Source organism: Pleurodeles waltl, chromosome 6 (assembly GCF_031143425.1).
Source record: "Pleurodeles waltl isolate 20211129_DDA chromosome 6, aPleWal1.hap1.20221129, whole genome shotgun sequence".
NCBI lineage: Eukaryota > Metazoa > Chordata > Amphibia > Caudata > Salamandridae > Pleurodeles > Pleurodeles waltl.
In genome coordinates this window covers 1,017,427,654-1,017,448,175 of record NC_090445.1, presented here as the reverse complement: position 1 = coordinate 1,017,448,175, position 20,522 = coordinate 1,017,427,654, and positions in this window count along the sequence as shown.

Sequence of the window (20,522 nt, the reverse complement as noted above, 5' to 3'; positions counted from 1 at the left end):
TCCAATCGACTCCAACCCAATCCAATCCACACCCATCCAATCAACCCACCGCTATTATGCCATGCCAATCCAATCCACCACACTTAAACCAATCCACCCTACCCTAATCCATCCCACTAAATTCAATGCAATCCAATCCAATCCAATTCAGTCCACCTCACTCCAATCCACTCCACACCACCCCACCCCACCCGATCTGATGCACCCTAATCCAATCACCCCATTCCAGTCCACCCACTCCAATGCAATCCACCCCAACCCAATCCACCTCACCTCAATGCAATCCACCCCACCCAAAACCAACACACCGTACTGCAAAATAGCCCACCCTACTCCAATCCTATCCACCCACTCCAGTCAAGTCCACTGCTACCCAATCCACCTCACTTCATTCGAATTACCCACACCACCCCAGTCCATCCCACTCAACACATTCCACTTTAATCCACCTGACTCCAGCCCAATCTGGTCCACATTAATCCACCCTAGTCCAGTCCAATCCACACCACTTCAAACCACCTTAATGTACCCCACTCCAATCAACCCCCCACAAATCCAGTCCACCTCCACAAATTCAATCCACTTCACACCAATCGAATCCACTCTAACCCACTCCAATCCAATCCAACCCAGTCCAGTTCACTAAAATCTACTCCACTCCAATCCACCTCAACCCAATCCAGTCCCACCCAATCAATCCAATTCACCCACTCCATCCAATCCGATCCACCCCACCCCTATCCAGTCCACCCCAATCCAGCCCACCACATTGAATCCATTCCACCCCACTTTAATCTGCCCCACTCAGTCCAATCCACCCCACTCAATCCAATAGGCCCCACTCCGATACCACCCCATTCCAATTGGATCCACCCCATTCCAGTCCGACGGACTGCAAACCAATCCACTCAACTCCAACCCATCCCACCCCAATCCAATACACTTTACTCAAATCAAACCCACCACAATCAAATCCACCCTACTCCAATCCATTCCACCCCAATCCAACCCAACCCACCCTACTGCAAACCAACCCGCCCTACTCCAATCCAATCCAATCCACTCACTCCAATCGAGTCCACTGCTACCCAATCCACCTCACTCCAACCGAAACACTCACATCACCCCACTCCAATACAATCTACTTTAATCCACCCATTCTAGTCTAATCCAGACCAGATTAATCCACCCTACTCCAGTCCAATCCACCCCACTCCAAACCGCCTCAATCTACCCAACTTCAATCCAGTCCACCCCACAACAATCCAACCCAGTCCAATTTTTCCTTCTTGAATCCAACACACCTCACCCTAATCCACCCCACCCAAAGCCACTCCAGTCTAATCTACCCAATCCACACACCCCATTATGCCATGCCAATCCAATCCACCACACTCAAACCAATCCACCCTATGCTAATCCACCCCACTCAGTCCAATCCACCCCACTCAATCCAATCCGCCCCACTCCAGTTCAGTCCACATTACTCCAATCCACTCCACACCACCCCACCTCAATCTGATACACCATAATCCAATCACCCCATTCTAATCCACCCACCCCAATCCAATCCACCTCACCTCAATGCAATCCACCCCAGTCCAATCACCCCACTCCAATCCACCCCACCCCAAACCAACCCACCCTAATGCAAACCAACCCACCCTACTCCATTCTAATCCACCTGCTCCAGTCAAGCCCACTGCTACCCAATCCACCTCACTCCATTCAAACTACCCACACAACCCCAGTCCATCCCACTCAATACGATCCACTTTAATCCACCTCACTCCAACCCAATCCAGTCCACATTAATCCACCCTACTCCAGTCCAATCCACCCTACTTCAAACCACCTTAATGTACCCCACTCCAATCAACCCCCCACCAATCCAATCCACCTCCACCAATCCAGTCTACTTCACACAATCCAATCCACCCCAGTCCACCCCAATCCAATCCAATCCAATCCAATCCCATCCAATCCAATCCAATCCAATCCAATCCAATCCAATCCAATCCACGCCACTCAATCCAATACACCTCACTCCAATCCACTCCACTCCACCCCACCCCAATCTGATATGCCTCAGTCTGATCAACTCAATCTAATACACCCTAATCTGATCACCCAATTCCAGTCCACCCCATTCCAGTACACCCACTCCAGTTCAATCCACCCACGCCAAACCAATCCACCACACTTAAATCAATCTACCCTACCCTAATCCACCCCACTCAGTCCACTCCACCCCACTCAATCCAATCCACTCCACTCCAATTCTGTCCACCTCACTCCAATCCACTCCACCCCACCCCACCCAAATCTGATGCACCCTAATCCAATCACCCCATTACATTACAGTCCACTCACTCCAATGCAATCCACCTCACCCCAATCCAATCCACCTCAATGCAATCCACCCCACTCCAGTGCATCCCATCCCAAACCAACCCACCCTACTCCAATCCAATCCACCCGCTCCAATCAAGTCCACTGCTACCCAATCCACTTCACTCCATTTGAACTACCCACACAACCCCAGTCCATCCCACTCAATACAATCCACTTTAATTGACCTCATTCCATCCCAATCCGCTCCATATTAATCCACCCTACTCCAGTCCAATCCACCCCACTTCAAACCACCTTAAAGTACCCCACTCCAATCAACCCCCACCAATCCAATCCACCTCCACCAATCCAATCCTCTCACACCAATCAAATCTACTTCACACCAATCCAATCCACCCCACTCCAATCCAATCCAATCTAACCCACTCCAATCCAATCCAATCCACCCCAGTCCACTACACAACAACCCACACCACTCCAATACACCCCACTCCAGTCCACCCCAACACAATCCAGTCCCATTCAATCAATCCAATTCACCCCACCCCACCAATCCAATCAACCCCACCCTCTCCAGTCCACCCAAATCCAGTCCACCACACTCAACCCAATACACCTCACTCAGTCCACCCCAAAACAATCCACCCCACACCATCCACCCCACCCCAATCCAGTCCACCTCACCTCAATGCACTACACCATAGTCCAATCCTTCCCACTCCAAACTAACCCACCCTACTGCAAACCAACCTGCCCTATTTCAATCCACCCACTCCAGTCAAGTCCACTGCTACCCAATCTACCTCACCTCAATCGAATTACCCACACCACCCCAGTCCACCCCACTCCAATCCAATCCACTTTAATCCACTTCACTCCAGTCCAATCCGGTTCACATTAATCCACCCTACTCCAGTCCAATCCACCCCATTTCAAACCACGTTAATGTACCCCACTCCAATCAACTCCCGCCAATCCAATCTACCTCCACCAATCTAACCTACTTCACACCAATCCAATCCACCCCAATCCAATCCATTCCAACACACTCCAACCCACTCCAATCCAATCTAACCCACTTCAAGCCAATCCACCAAAGTCAAGTCCACCACAATCCAATCCACTCTAATACACCCCACTTTAGTCCACCCCAACCTAATCCAGTCCACCCCAATCAATCCAATCCACCCCACCCCATGCAATCCAATCCACCCAAACCCAATCCAATCCACCCCAGTCAATGCAATCCACCCCACCTCACTCAACCCAATACACCTTACTCCAGTCCACTCCACTTCACCCCACCCCATCCCAATCTGATACGCCTCAGTCCGATCATCACACTCCAGTCCACTGCATTCTAATTCACCCTACTCCAATCCAATCCACCCTAATCCAATCCACCTCACCTCAATGCAATCCACTCCAGTCTAATCCACCCCATTCCACCCCACCCCAGTCCAAATCAACCCCACTTCATCCAATTCAAACCACCATCCCATTTCAATCCACTCCACCCCACCCCACCCCAATCCAGCCCAGTCCACTCCCATCCACCCCACTCCACTCCTCACCAAGCCACCCTACTCTGCCCTAATCTACCCCACTCTGCCCCAATCCACCCCACCCCACCATGTCCCAGTTCAGTCCCCCACACCCCATCCAGCCTACCCCACTCCAATCCACCCCATTCCAATACAATCCACCTCACCCCAATCCAATCCACCCCATCACATCCCAGTTCAGTCCACCCCACTCCAATTCAATCCATCCACCCCACCCCATTGCACTTCAATCCACCGGCCTCAATGCAATCCACTTCACTCCAGTCCACTCCAATCCATCCTAATCCAATCCACCCACCCCACTCCAATCCATCCCACTGCAGCCCACCACACCCCAATCCAACCCACCCAACCTATTTCAATCCACCCCATTCCAATCCAATCTACCCCTCTCATCTAATCCAACCCACCCTAATACAGTCCACCACTCCCCAATCCACCCCACTCACTCCAGTTCACCACACTCTACTCAAATCCACCTACTCTATCCCAATCTAATCCACCCCACGCCATCCCAGTTCAGTCCACCCCACTCTAATTCACCCAGCCTGCCCACTCCAATCCATCCAGCCCATCCCAATCCAATCCACCCCACACCAGTCCAATCCAATCCACTCCACTCCTATCCAGTGATTACAATCCACCCCACTCCTATCCAATCCACTCCACTCCAGTTAAGTATACTCCACCCCACTGTTCTAACACAGCTTAACACTGAGGGCCCGGATCAACCTGTTGCTTTTATCAGCAGGAGGTTGACCCCTAGAGAAAAGCGTTGGTCTGCCACAGAGATGGAGGCTTTGCTGTGGTCTGGGCCTTGAAAAAGTTGAGACCATACCTCTTTGGTACTTACTTTATCGTTCAAACAGACCACAAACATCTATTATAGCTTAAACTAATGAAAGGTGAAAACCCTAAATTGTTGAGGTGGTCCATTTCCCTACAGGAAATGGACTTTACAGTAGAACATAGACCTGGGAGTACCCATTCCAATGCAGATGGACTCTCCAGATATTTCCACTTAGACAATGAAGACTCATCTGGGCAGGGTTAGCCATATTGTCCCTCGTTTGGAGGGGGGGTTGTGTAGGGAAGTATCATCTTGCCTTGCATGTTACCCCCATTTTTACATGTATGTTAGTTTTTTTTTGCCTGTATCACTGGGATCCTGCTAGCCAGGACCCCAGTGCTCATAGTTTGTGGCCTGAATGTGTATACCTGTGTAGTGACTAACTGTGTCACTGAGGCTCTGATAATCAGAACCTCAGTGCTTATGCTCTCTCTGCCTTTACATTTGTCACTATAGGCTAGTAACCACTTTTACCAATTTCAATTAGCATACTGGAACACCCTTATAATTCCCTAGTATATGGTCCTTAGGTACCCAGGGTATTGGGGTTCCATAAGATCCCCATGGGATGCAGCATTTCTTTTGCCACCCATAGGGAGCTTAAACAAACCTTTACATGGGACTGCAACTGCAGCCTGAGTGAAATAACACACACGTTATTTTGTGGGCATTTTAACTGCACTTAAGTAACATATAAGTCAACCAATATGTCAAACCATCACTTGCTGAAGGTTAGGTGGAAAGTAACTAAGTGTGAGGGCACCCTTGCACTAGCAAAGGTGCCCCCACATAGTTCAGGGCCATTTTCCCGGACTTTGTGAGTGCGGGGACACCATTACAAGCGTGCACTACATATAGGTCAATACCTATATGTAGCTTCACAATGGTAACTCCGAATATGGCCATGTAACATGTCTAAGATCATGGAATTGGCCCCCCCCTGCCAAATCTGGTATTGGGGAGCCAATTCCATGCATCCCCGGGGCTCCACTATGGACCCCTGGTACTTCAAACCAGCTCTCTGGGGTTTTCTCTGCAGCTATTGCTGCTGCCAACCCACAGACAGGGTTCTTCCCTCCTGGGGTCTGGGCAGCCCAGTCCCAGGAAGGCAGAACAACGCATTTCCTCTGAGAGCAGGGTGTTACATCCTCTCTCTTTGGAAATAGGTGTCAAAGGCTGGGGAGGGGTAGCCTCTCCCAGCCTCTGGAAATGCTTTGAAGGGCACAGATGGTGCCCTATACTGGTTTAGGGAACCCCAGTCCCTGCTCTGGCGCGAAACTGGACAAAGGAAAGTGGAGTGACCACTCCCTTGTCCATCATCACCCCAGGGGTGGTGCCCAGAGCTCCTCCAGTGTGTCCCAGACCTATGCCATCTTGTTTCCAGAGGTGTGAGGGCACTCTGGAGGCCTCTGAGTGGCCAGTGCTAGCAGGTGACATTAGAGACCCCTCCTGATAGGTGCTTATCTGACTAGGTGGCCAATCCTCCTCTGAAGGCTATTTAGGGTCTCTCCATTGGGCTTTTCCTCAGATAACGACTTGCAAGAATTCACCAGAGTTCCTCTTCACCTCTCCCTTCGAATTCTGCCAAGGATCGACTGCTGACTGCTCCAGGACACCTGCAAAACTGCAACAAAGTAGCCAGAAGACTACCAGCGACATTGTAGTGCCTAATCCTGCGGGTTTTTCCGACTGTTTCCAGGTGGTGCATGCTCCGAGGGCTGCCTGCCTTCACCCTGCACTGGAAGCCATGAAGAAATCTCCAGTGGGTCGACGGAATATTCCCCTGTTCAGCAGGCACCAAACTTCAGCTTCACCGGTACTCTCGGACCCCTCTCATCCTGACATGCGTGGCCCCTGGAACACAGGTGGTGGACCCAAGTGACCCAGACTGTCCAGTGGTCCAACTGTCCAAATTTGGAGGAGGTAAGTCCTTGCCTACCCTCTCCAGACAGTTATCCTGTGCAGCACATGAACTGCAGCTACAAGGGCTTCTCTGCACATTTCCATGAAATCCTGCATGCACAGCTGAGCCTAGGTCCCCAGCACTCTCTCCTGCTCAGCTCAGCTCCCTGAGTTGATCTCTGGTGTAGTGGAACCTCCTTTTTCAGTATTGAGAGACCGCTGTATTCAGACTTCTTGAACCCATGTTCAAGGACTTCTGCAGGTGCTTCCTGCTTATGCATGGTCTCTCTACACTACTGAGGGCCCCCTCTGTCTCCTCTCCCAAGTGGCGACATCCTATTCCTTCCTGGGCCCGGGCAGCACCCTTTTTCTATAACTGCAACTCTTGCAGCTAGCAAGGCTTGTTTGCCGTATTTTGCCAAGGAAACAACTCTGCATCCTCCAACACGCCGTGGGACATCTTCTGCACAAAGGAGGAGTTCCTAGCACCTTTCGTTGTTTCTGAATCTTCAACTTCTTCCATCCAGATGCAGCCATTTTGCACCTTCATCTGGGGTTTAGTGGGTTCCTGCACCCCTGGACACTTTCGCAACTCTTGGACTTGGTCCCCTTCCTTTGCAGGTCCTCAGGTCCAGGAATTCGTCTTCAGTGCTTTGCAGTCTGTTGTGGTCTTTGAAAAATCCCTTATCACGACTTTAGTTTGTTTCTGGGGAAATAGTAGTACTTTACGCCTACTTTCCAGGGACTTGGGGTGGGGTATCTTGGACACCCTTAGTGTTTTCTTACACTCCCAGCGGCCCTCTACACACTACACTAGCCTAGGGGTAAATTTGTGGTTCGCATTCCACTTTCTTAGTATATGGTTTGTGTTGCCCGTAGGCCTTTTGCATCCTTTTGTATTCTACAGTGTTTGCACTACTTTCTGACTGTTTTACTTTCCTGATTTGGTCTGTTGTGTATGTTTTGTGTATTTTACTGTGTATTTTACTTACCTCCTGAGGGAGTATATCCTCTGAGATATTTTTGGCACATTTTCACTTAAATAAAGTACCTTTATTTTTAGTAACTCTGAATATTGTCTTTCTTTTGATATAGCACCTGTATGATATAAATGGCTTTGCATGTCTCCTAGTTCTGCCTTGGCCGCTCTGCTATAGCTACCTCTATCAGCCTAAGCTGCTAGAACACTACTACTATACTAATAATAAGGGATAACTGGACCTGGCACAAGGTGTAAGTACCATTGGTACCCACTATAGGCCTGGCCAGCCTCCTACACCACATCATTAAACTTCAAGGATTTTGACCCTAAATCACATTTAGTATTTGGAAAAAGACTATATGAAGGGGAGATTATGACCTCAAAGTTTGGTATCTGTCAAGCAGCCAGGCAGGCTGTATCAATCAGTAGGTTTGTAGAGCGCTACTTGTCACACGTGATGGTATCTACCCATGAGGATATCCAGATGCTATGAGGAGGGGAAGCACTGTAAGAGCCCTGCCTGTGACTAGGGCTGGGCTAAGGGCCTACTAGTCTCCCTCCTGGGTGAGGGGACATCACCCAGGACTCCAAGATCACCTGTCATGGAGCCCGGAGCATCATCACCTGCCTACTTGTCAAGACCAGTCTGCCCTGTGAGGGAGAGTAGAGTGTTGTAGGAAGCTAGGACCAGTGGGGAGTCCTACACGAGGATTCCCTGAGCAAGATGTGAGACTGTGCACAGATCTGGTTGTTGTCCATGTGCAATATTGGCTCTGTGGCCCCCATATGCCAGGAGAGGGCCGCCTTTTGCTGAGCCGTGCCTGAAACACTGTGCGGGAAATACTAGGCCTGCACCACTGCTTTGCGTTGACCCTATATGCCAGAGGTGGTCACCAGTGATTTTGGTCTAGGAGCATGGGACTTGTTACTGAGAACCTGTATGCCAGGACGTGCAGCCTTAGTTAGGGCTTTCACATAAGGAGAGTCTGCACCGGATCATGAGTACAAGGGTAACTCCGGACGCCAAGAGGGGCTGCTGGTACCACTTTGGGCAAGGCTTCAGGGAAGCAACTTACCTCTGTGTTTGTCGAGCAGGAGTAGCTCCGATCATTGGAACACAACTGTAGTGCTGCTCAACGGAGAAAAACTGCGCTGCTGTACTCTGTAAGTGGCCCAACTTTGCTGTATAGGATCCAAACTCGTTAGCACTCGAGGAGAGGTCACTCGCTACAAACTGAACACTGTCATACTGCCAGAGCAGGTAAGACTGGAACTGGGCCTATTCTGGCTCCCATGGGACTTGATGCTGACAGTGCTGCAGCAAGCAGACACTTCTGACTAATTCCTAATGATTTAAAGAGAGAACACTTGAGTATGGCCACACTGTTTGCATTCCTTGATTGCAGACACCATAGAATGGGGACTAACGCCAAAACATTATGCAAAGGAGGGTAGGATAGGGATTTGCCTGACAACTACTAGAGCACCAACCTTAAGGAGGATTGTGTTATTGCTTCTGAATGTTGTATACCTTTATATGGGTAGAGTTAAAAATAAAATACTTATTTTTCTCTAAAAGCGAGTATTGGCGTGGACGTTGATTTTATGTGTGTACTGTTTGCACTTTGAGTTATGAGACATGTTTACTGACCTATATCTACATCCCCATGCGGAAGCCTTGGCTGATCGACCACAGCTCAAATGAGATTTAAGTTCAGATGGGGTACTTGGCCCAGTTGCTCAAGATCCATAATAGGTTGCACCCGGGACATCAGGACTAAAAGGTCTCAACTACCATGGTTAGGCTGAGTAGCCCCTGCATGCTCTGTAGCCCTTGAAAGGGGTTCTGAGAATTGGCTGCAAGCGGTGGGATGCCTAAAGCCAAAAATACTGAGATGGAATTGTCCATTTCCACTCTGCACCAGTGTTGCAATAAGTCCAGTTGTTTCTTCTACGCACAAAGGTGACACACATAGGTAGTGGAGAACACAGGTTTAGAAATTGATCCCAGCACCATGTCCATAGATCAGAAGAAGGATTTATGTAGAGACGAAGGGTGGATAATTCCTAGGAGCAGAAACTGAAAGATTCTTGATAATTTAATTAGGAAACAGTTTATGATACTGGGTGAAAAAGATGAGGCTGTAGTTGACGCTAAGGAGGGAACCATGGTAGAAACCCAGGAAGAGAGCGCTGTGGATTCAGACTGTAGGATCCCCTTAGCACAAATATATACCACATACACATCGGGCTTGTCCCCTAATGCATTTTTCAGAGTTTCACCAAGGCACTCGTCATGTTTAGTTTCTAGAATATCTCAGGTTTGTACACAACCACAAATTTCTAGGGTACCACCGTCTCAACTTCCAGGAAAAAATCCCTTGGGTGGGATAAGTCTAGCGGAGTCCCTGAGCTTGCAGTTGGCACTTCAGAAAGCTAAGGCTGAAACATGAGAAAGCCAGAGAGTTTGAGAGGGAGAAGAAAGACTAGCTCACCGGGAATAAGAGGTAAAAAGGAAGGAGGGAAAAACACAAGAAATGAGCCAGGAAAGAGAAATTGCTAGTGAGAGAGGGAGAGAGAGGGGAGAAACAGAGAGAAATAAAGGAAAAACAGAGAGCGTGAAGGAGAAACAGAAGGAAAAGGATGGAGAGCTGTAAAGAGAAAGAATAGCATTGGAGAGAGAGAGAAACTTAGCATGGCAGCAATGATAACTCCATCTGGAATAAGGGACTCTACTTTCAGTTCAGGCTAGGTTATGGCAAAGGTTCCCAAAAATCTTGTACATATGTAGGTGGAAGGACATGATATCTTGGAACTTTGATGTTGCTTGTAAATGTGTTTAAGGCAACTACATTACTGGGGCCCATGGCATTGGAAGGGGCAGCCATCATTTGGAGGATGCCTATGGCAGACCAGATGGTCTGTGAGCGAATGAAGGAAACGTCATTAAGAGGTCTGGTCTGAAGCCATCTCATACATGCAGAGATTCTGTAACTGCAAAAGAGCGGATGATATTCCATTTTAGTCTTGAACAGATGGTGGATTGTATGATTGGAATGAGTGGGTAAAAGGGATGGAGGCCAAATATTGTGGGTCCTTTAACCAGTTGATAGTGACAGAGCGACTTAAGGAGGAGTGCTTCACCACACTTTGGCAATACTTGTCTGATCTGACAGAGAAGGATCCAACAAAACATGCAGTGTTAACTGATAAGTGATTGGCTAAAAGGATTCACAAAGGGCTGGAGCAGCAGGGTTCTAAGCCAAAGGGCGAGAAGAATTCTCAACAGACTGGTTCCAAACTGGAGGGTAAGGGCAGAGTAATTCTTATGAGACTCGAGGAGGGCTCAGGAAACATGGGAATGGTAATGGTGTATACGGGAATGAACATCCTGAGTTGGGAAGGCAAGTAAGCCCTTTTAAGTCCAAGGTTGTTACTTGCTTTCAGTGCCACAAGGTGGACATCACGGGAGAAACTGTAAAGAGAAGGAACTTGACAGAGTGACATCCATGATAGCAAACACGTTACACATGTGAGAAGATACCCGAGAGGGACCAGTTGCACTCAACTAGCAATGGACATTTGGGAGAAGGATCCAAATTCTCTGAAGCACATCCATCATAACACAATGAAGTTTGTGTAGGAAGTTAGTATCAATGGGGGGAAAGTGCCTGCCCTGAGGGATACCGGAGGCTGCTGAACTATGGTTGAGAGAGAGTATCTTAATCCTGAGGATATATTCCCTGGAACCAAGGATACAGGATTGGTAGCCAATGGAGAAAGTATGGAGTATCCACTTGCCAAGGCTGAGATTGAACTCAATGGCAAGGTAGCCATGATTGATGTTAGGGTAAAGGAAAAGCAAGAAGCTGAATGTCTCTTCTGGAGTGATTTGATTGTCCCTTGTAGAAAAGTACACCCTTTTTGACATGGCCACCTCTTTGTTTACCTGGTAATTGATGCAATGTCAACTGGAAGTGCTCTGGGTTCCTTCTAACCAGGTCCCCAGTGCCAGATCGTGCTCCCTATAACTGTACAATTGTTCCCCAATTGGCAATACCTTTGGCACCCCTTGTAAGGCCCTAGTAAATGGTACCCCAAGTTCCTAGGTTATGGGCATCAACGAGCGACCCAAGGGCTGCAGCATGAATTGTGCCATCCTCAAGGACTCTTCACCTAGCACATGCAGACTCCCATTGCAGTCTGCATGTCTTGATGCAGCTAAAAGTGAATACATGACATGGCACACAACCCTACTGCAGGTCTTCCATCCCTAAGGCAGGGTGCATTTTATTATATGTGTGGACATATCTGCAAAAGCAGATATGTTTCTGCTATGCCTTTGTCAATTCTTAGACATAGTAAGTGATAAGGGAAACCATTCTAGTACATGTGCTGGACACTAGTCAATATGAGTTCCCCAGTTACATGATGGCTTCACTGAAACTAGGGATGTTTGGTATCAAACATATATTGATAAACCCTCACTGATTCCATTGATGGATTTATTAATACCTGCATCCAGACAGCACCTTAAAGATGCCCATGCCAACCTAACAGCTGCTGGTGAACTGTCCGAATAGTCATGGCGGTTCTGGACTGTTCAGCGGTCTTCACCATGGCGGTGCTTGCCCTGTTCAGCGGTCTTCACCATGGCGGTGCTTGCCCTGTTCAGCGGTGCTTTGCCATGGCGGTGCTTGCCCTGTTCAGCGGTCTTCACCATGGCGGTGCTTGCTCTGTTCAGCGGTGCTTTGCCATGGCGGTGCTTGCCCTGTTCAGCGGTCTTCACCATGGCGGTGCTTGCCCTGTTCAGCGGTGCTTTGCCATGGCAGTTCTGGACTGTTCAGCGGTCTTCACCATGGCGGTTCGGGACTGTTCAGCGGTGCTTTGCCATGGCGGTTCTGGACTATTCAGCCGTCTTCACCATGGCGGTGCTTGCCCTGTTCAGCGGTCTTCACCATGGCGGTGCTTGCTCTGTTCAGCGGTGCTTTGCCATGGCGGTGCTTGCCCTATTCAGCGGTCTTCACCATGGCGGTGCTTGCCCTGTTCAGCGGTGCTTTGCCGTGGCGGTGCTTGCCCTGTTCAGCGGTCTTCACCATGGCGGTGCTTGCCCTGTTCAGCGGTCTTCACCATGGCGGTTCGGGACTGTTCAGCGGTGCTTTGCCATGGCGGTTCTGGTACGGACATTGGTGTGTGGCATGACGTTCCCTAGACTGGGCATTGGTGTGTGGCATGACGTTCCCTAGACTGGGCATTGGTGTGTGGCATGACGTTCCCTCATAGCCCACCTGGGCTGTGGCAGCCGGGGCCCTCCTGGGTACTGACTCCGGCGGTGGTCTCCTGACCAGTGACGATACTTGGGCCCTACTGGGCACTGACTCCGGCGGTGGTCTCCTGACCAGTGACGATACTTGGGCCCTCCTGGGTACTGACTCCGGCGGTGGTCTCCTGACCAGTGACGATACTTGGGCCCTCCTGGGCTATGACTCTGGCGGTGGTCTCTTGACCAGTGACGATACTTGGGCCCTCCTGGGCTATGACTCTGGCGGTGGTCTCCTGACCAGTGACGATACTTGGGCCTTCCTGGGCTATGACTCCGGCGGTGGTCTCCTGACCAGTGACGATACTTGGGCCCTCCTGGGCTATGACTCTGGCATTGGTCTCCTGACCAGTGACGATACTTGGGCCCTCCTGGGCTATGACTCCGGCGGTGGTCTCCTGACCAGTGACGATACTTGGGCCCTCCTGGGCTATGACTCCGGCGGTGGCGGTGGTCTCCTGACCAGTGACGATACTTGGGCCCTCCTGGGCTATGACTCCGGCGGTGGTCTCTTGACCAGTGACGACAGTGCTGGCGGTTGGGTCTCGACCGCCGGGAATGATGGCGCCCTTCTCCGCCGTGATACTCACAACATGCTGGCCAGACTTCCTCTGGGCCTTCCCCACCTTTGGTGGAGTCACAGCTGACTCTCCAATCCCCTTGGAACCCATGTGAGTTGGTTTCCCACCAGGAGGCTTCACACAGTCCCGTTGTCCATTCTCCAATTTCAGAGCCTTTACAGGGGGTGGGCTGCCAGTGCCTTGGCTCAGGGTCACACTGCCTGCCCTGGTGGCCGGTGCACTCCACATACCTTGAACAGGCACCACTGGTATTGGAGGCTTTTTGGCTAAGGCGCTACGACAGGACTGATGAATTGGAGGGGTGGGGTGGGGGCAAAAAGGTCAACTTTACAGAGGGACAGTTTCTGACGGACACTGGGATGGGTAGTTGGAGGGGGTCTGGGAGTGGAGAAAGAGGAGGTGGTTGTAGGAGGTGTAAAATTAGGTGATTTGGGTGCAGGTGCAGGTACTGGAGGCTGTCGTGAGGTGGATGGATGTTGGGTGTGTGATTGCCGGCGTTTGTGTACTTTGGGAGGGGCGTCACAGACACACTGGGAGAGGACACAGGGGATGTGTAAATGGCAGTGGAGGTGGTGAGTGCAGGTGAGCGGCTTGTGGTGCTGGGTGTCCTTGTGCGATTCCTGGTGCCTGTAGATGTGGTGCATGCAGGTGTGTGTGTAGACGAGACTGGGAGGGAGGAGGGAGAAGAGGAGGAGGGGGACACAGTGGAGGCAGTGGATGTTGTGTGGTGCCTATGTTTGCTTGAGCTACTTGTGTGTGCTGACTTGTGTGCATGCTGGTCTGTAGGTGTGCTTGGGATGGGCTGGGGTACAGGGGATTGGGTCTGGGTGGAGGAGGTTGGAGGGGGGACGCTAGAGACAGGGACAATGGCTGCCATCAGTGCTGAGACCAGAGATTGCAGGGTTTGCTGAAGGACAGCCTGACCAGAATGAATGCCCTCCAGGAATGCATTACCGTGTTGCAACTCTCGTTCTACACCCTGGATGGCATTCACAATAGTAGACTGCCCAACAGTGAGTGACCTGAGGAGGTCAATGGCCTCCTCACTGAGGGCAGCAGGGGTGACTGGGGCAGGGCCTGAAGTGCCAGGGGCGAAGGTGATGCCCACCCTCCTGGGTGAGCGGGCACGGGGCGAAGGCTGAGGGGCTGCAGGGAGGGCGGTGCTTGTAGGGGAGGTGGCGGCTGTACCTGTAGAAGTGGGGCGCACAGATGGTGCCGCCACCATAAGGGAGCTTCCATCGGCGGACGAGTCCGTGTCGCTGGTTGGTGATCCGGTGGCCGACGTGAAGCTCCCCTCGCCCTCTGTCCCACTGGTGCATTCTGAGTCCGTGGTGTGGCCCTCCATGGCAATGTGGGATGCAGCTCTCTCGTGCTCCGGTGCCACTGTACCTCCGCCTGATGATGCTGATGCACAAAAGAACAGGGAGAGCAGAACAAGGAGGGGGGAAGACAGAAGAAAGACAGGTTGAGTGCATGGCATACCGCTACCGTTGGCGGACAAGACAGACACAGCAGCCCCCTGCATTACGCCGTGCTCCTGCCCTCTGCACATGCAATTTCTGGGATATGGCCTACATGGCAATGGTGGACATCTGCACATGTGGATGCCACAGGGGCAACTATACCTCGACTTGGTACTCTACTGAGGTGGGGTAGAGTGCCACATGGGCTGCATTACAGAGGGGCCTAGTCTTCGTGTTTCTGCCTGGCCTAGGTACACCCACAGGCCTCCTCCTCCACCCAGACCCCTCTACTGGCACAAAGTCCGCAGAATGAGGTTGTACTCACCCCCTTGTGTCTGCTGTGATGCCCTCAAGCGCCCATCCAACTCTGGGTAGGCCACCGCCAGGATCCGGAACATCAGGGGGGTCATGGTGCGACGGGCACCCCTCCCACATTGGGAGGCCATCCCCAGCTGAGCCTCCGCTGTCTTCTTGCTGCAGTGACGATTGTCCTCCCATCTTTTCCGGCAGTGGGTGCCCCGTCTCTGGTGGGCCCCCAGGGTCCGGACCTCCTTGGCGATGGCACGCCAAATGTCCCTCTTCTGGTGGGCGCTGACCTACATGACATGCACAAGGGAAGCAGAGAAGTCATTACCAACTGCACCGTCGATGTGAGTGGCCCCCCTCCCTACTCTAGCCATGTGGCCCATTCATTGACTTGCATTATTGTTCCCTGAACTCTGCCCCCTTCCCTCTTCCAACCAGCCCTCTCCACCCAGGCCTAGCCCATACAGCGTGCTCCCTGTGTACTAACCTGTTAGTCTGGAGGACCGTAGAGTAGCGTGTAATGGGGAGGACCCTGTCTACCAGTTTCACCAACTCCTGAGCAGTGAAGGCAGGGGCCCTTTCCCCAGACGCAGCAGCCATCGTCGCTTCCAGACCAAGGTCACAGCAGCACTTGCAGTGTAGGTCCTCTCCTGTCGAAGGTCAGGTATCTAGTGATTGAACAGATAGAAAATGGCGGTGACGTCCGCGGCGGTGATGTCCGCGGCGGTGCGCATCATCACCGCCGGTGCACCTGTTCATTGGCTCCTGGGACCCATAGGGTCCAATGTTAACCAATGCTGCATTGCGCTGCGGTCTACGACCGCCTACCGCCACGGTGTGCAACGCCAGCGCTGTTACCCCACAATCCCATTGTCCCAGTTTAGAGGTCAGGCAGCCGCCATTTCAGGGGCCCACATGGCTTCATTTACCTCTGCGCCACACATAGCTAGGCCTACACTCTACACACATACAGGAAGGGTTTTGTGATTGGTGTAGTCTTGTGTGTAACTGTGGGTACATACCTGGATGAAAAATGACTGATTCGTCGCTGTTGTCCTTCGTAGGCACCGTCAGCTGGGACATGTGAGAAGATGGCGGAATCCTCCGGTGTACCGACCCCTGGTGGACCTGTTGACAATGAAAGAACGACATGTCATCATCACCTACAGGTTTGACCGTGCCACAATCTAGGAACTATGGCGGTCATTCCAACTGCGGCGGGCGGCGATAGCCGCCCGCCATGCGGTTACCGCCGAATGACCGCACCGCGGTCAAAAGACCGTGGCGGCCATTCTGGCTTTCCCGCTGGGCCGGTGGGTGACCGCCAAAAGGCCACCCGCCGGCCCAGCGGGAAAGCCCCAGCAACGATGAAGCCGGCTCCGAATGGAGCCGGCGGAGTTGCTGGTGTGCGACGGGTGCAGTGGCACCCGTCGCGATTTTCAGTGTCCGCTTTGCAGACACTGAAAATCATTATGGGGCCCTGTGAGGGGGCCCCTGCTCTGCCCATGCCAGTGGCATGGGCAGTGCAGGGGCCCCCAGGGGCCCCACGACACCCGTTCCCGCCAAAATACCGCCAGGACCAGGATGGCGGGAAGGGGGTCGGAATCCCCATGGCGGTGCTGCAAGCAGCGCCACCATGGCGGATTCCTTGGGCCAGGGGTAAACCGGCGGGAAACCGCCGGTTGCCCTTTTCTGACCGCGGTTTACCGCCGCGGTCAGATTGGCCCTGGAAGCACCGCCAGCCTGTTGGCGGTGCTTCCGCGGTCCCCGGCCCTGGGGGCATGGACCGCCAGGGTCGGAATGACCCCCTATGTACCCAGTTAGAGCCAGACCTGATGTCACCAATCCGCCATCCGACTGGAATCCCTCCTGACGTGCAGGTGCTGTCAGTGCTCCATTTCCTTGCAAGTGGGTCATTCCAGACGACAGTGGCCATGGCATCAGGGATGTCCCAGCCTATGTTTTCCAACGTTTTTGTCCAGAATGTTGTCTGCCCTGCTGAAACACGTAAGGAGATACATCATTTTCCCTGAGGTGGAAGATTTGCCTACAGTGAAAGGTGACTTCTATGCCCTTGGACATATCCCCAACGTCATCGGTGCCATTGATGGCACCCATGTAGCTCTGGCCCTCCCCCACAGGAGTGAACAGGTGTACAGGAACAGGAAGAGTTATCATTCGATGAATGTTCAGATGGTCTGTTTGGCAGACCAGTACATCTCGCAGGTAAATGCTATGTTCCCTGGCTCAGTGCATGACGCCTACATCCTGCGGAATAGCAGCATCCCTGATATGATGGGTCAACTCCAGAGGCACCGTGTGTGGCTATTGGGGGACTCTGGTTACCCCAACCTGTCATGGCTACTGACCCCAGTGAGGAATCCCAGGACCAGGGCAGAGGAACGCTACAATGAGGCCCATGGGCGGACTAGGAGGGTGATCTAACGCACCTTCACACGTCTACCTCTATCCTGTCTGTCGATTTCAACCAGTATTTGGTAACTGAGTTGTTCCTTTACATTACGGTTTCACGGGTGTGGTTACTAACGTGTGTTATCTGCTTGCATCCTTCAAGGACTTGTGATGTGTGACATAGTTATGTTGGCTTTACAATGGGGAACGCATTATGACTCTGTCATTGATAATACATATTTACAATCTCACAGACTGACTCCAGATTGTTTTTTGTTTCAAGGGTGTTTATTGAAGTGCTCAGAATTGGGAGGGGGTTGTAATATGAGGATGGGTGATGGTGGAGGAATGTCCATGGCAGAGTCCAGTCTATTAGTCTCACAGGTGCTTTGCCCATCTGGGCATAGGAAGTGGAGCTGGGGCAGTTCAAGTATGGACAGAGTAACAAAGTGGGTCAGTGAGGGGACAATCAGGGTGGTCTCATTTTCTGGCGGGGGTCTTGCCATCTTGCTTTGTCCTGTTCCTGGCTCTCAGGGACCGCTTGCATGGTGGTTGTCCGTCTGCAGGGGGTGGGGTGCTGGTGTGGTGGTCCTGTGGCAGGGCATCCTGTCCACTAGCGCCGGCGGAGGTGGTGGGCAGTTCATCGTCCTGGCTAGTGTCAGGGGCCCCTTGGAGTGCCACGGTGTCCCTCATGGTTTTTTGTATGTCCTTCCGCACCCCTACAATGGTGCTCAGGGTGGAGCTGATGGTCCTGAGCTCCTCCCTGAACCCCAAATACTGGTCCTCCTGAAGGCGCTGGGTCTCCTGAAACTTGGCCAGGACCGTAGCCATCGTCTCCTGGGAGTGGTGGTATGCTCCCATGATGGAGGATAGGGTCTCGTGGAGAGTGGGTTCCCTTGGCCTGTCCGCCCCCTGTCGCACAGCAGCCTTCCCAGTTCCCCTGTGTTCCTGTGCCTCCGTCCCCTGGACCGTGTGCCCACTACCACTGCCCCCAGGTCCCTGTTGTTGTTAGGGTGGTGGGTTCTCCTGGGTTCCCTGTGGTGGTGGACACACAGCTGATTGACCTGTCCTGGATACGGAGGTTTGGGCCCGCTGGGTGGGTGCTGTGCTGGTGTTACCAGAGGGTGAAAGGTCAGTGTTGGGCTGTGCCTGTGCAAGGGGAACCGACTGTCCCGAGGCCCACAATGGTCCGGGCTGGTCATCAGGATCCAGTAGGGCAGAGCTGCTATCATCACTGTGGGCCTCTTCTGTGGGTGGAGTGGTGTTGTCTGGACCCTCTGGTGTGGTGACGGTCCTTCGGGTTCCTCTAGGGGCATAAGAGCATGATTATAGCATGTGTGTGTGTGATGTTGTGCAATGGGTAGGTGTCTGTGTACCCCAGTGCTAGCATTTCTGTGTGGGGGCTTGTGTGATGATGGTTAGGGGGTGTTCTGGGTATGTGCAGTGGGCATTCTTTAGTGAGGGGTGACCATGCTTAGTTGTGTCATGCAGGGCTTGGTGTTGGGATGGGTGGTTTGTGCTCTTAGTACATTAGTGAGGAGTTGGAGTGATAGGGGAGGGGGTGAGGGTGGGGGTGTGTGATAGCATGCAGGTAGGGTGGGGGATTAGATAGTTAAGATTTGACTTACCAGTGTCCCATCCTACACCGACTCCTCCGAGGCCCTCTGGATGCATGATGGTCAAGACTTGCTCCTCCCATGTTGTTAGTTGTGGTGGAGGAGGTGGGGGTCCGCCGCCAGTCCGCTGCACCGTGATGTTGTGCCTGGAGACCGTTGAACACACCTTCCCCCGTAGGTCGCTCCACCTCTTCCTGATGTCCTCCCTATTTCTTGGGTGTTGTCCCACAGCGTTGACCCTGTCCACGATTCTGCGCCATAGCTCCATCTTCCTGGCTATGGAGGTGTGCTGTACCTGTGAGCCAAATAGCTGTGGCTCTACCCGGATGATTTCCTCCACCATGACCCTGAGCTCCTCCTCGGAGAAGCGGGGGTGTCTTTGGCGTGACATGGGGTGGTGTGTGTGTGATGTGTGGGGCGGTGTGAGTGTTGATGTGTGTGGTGATGTGTAGTGGTGTGTGGTGTTTTGTGCGTGGATGTGGTGTGGGTGATGGTGTTGTGTGCCTCTGTATGGTGGTGTTGTCTTGGCTGTGCTGTCTCTCTGGCCTTCGTCTGTAAATCTTGGTCATAGGGGTTTGTGGGTGATGTGGGTGTGTGTTTTATATTGTAATGGGTGTGTGGGAGTGGTGTTTGTATGTGTATCAGGTGTGTGTATTTGTAATTGTCCAATGTGGCGGTGTTTTGGAGATGTGTGTGTATTTTGAGCGCGGCGGTGTGTACCGCCAATGGAATACCGCGGTTGAAAGACCGCCACGTGGATTCGTGGGTCGTAATAGCATGGGCGTGTTTCTGTTGGCGTGGAGGTTTTGTTTTCGCCAGTTTAACACTGACCTTTGGTAGGGCGGAGTTGTGTGGGTGTCTGTATTTCGGCGGATTCCGAGATGTGTGTCATAATAGCTGTGGCGGACTACCGCCGCTGCGGCGGTGTATTGGCGGTCTTCTGCATGGCGGTAAGTGCCTTTTACCGCCAATGTTGTAATGACCCCCTAAGTCTCTTCCTACAACTAGTGGTAACTGTTGTCCAAACCTTACCGGCTCACTAGCAGTACCTCACCAGAAACACAATAGTAAAAGGTGATTTGTAGCAGTCGCTTACGCATGGACTCAAAGTGAGATATCTCATGTTTGTCGTGGTTAAACGGAAATTACCCTTTTCTCACAGATGTATTA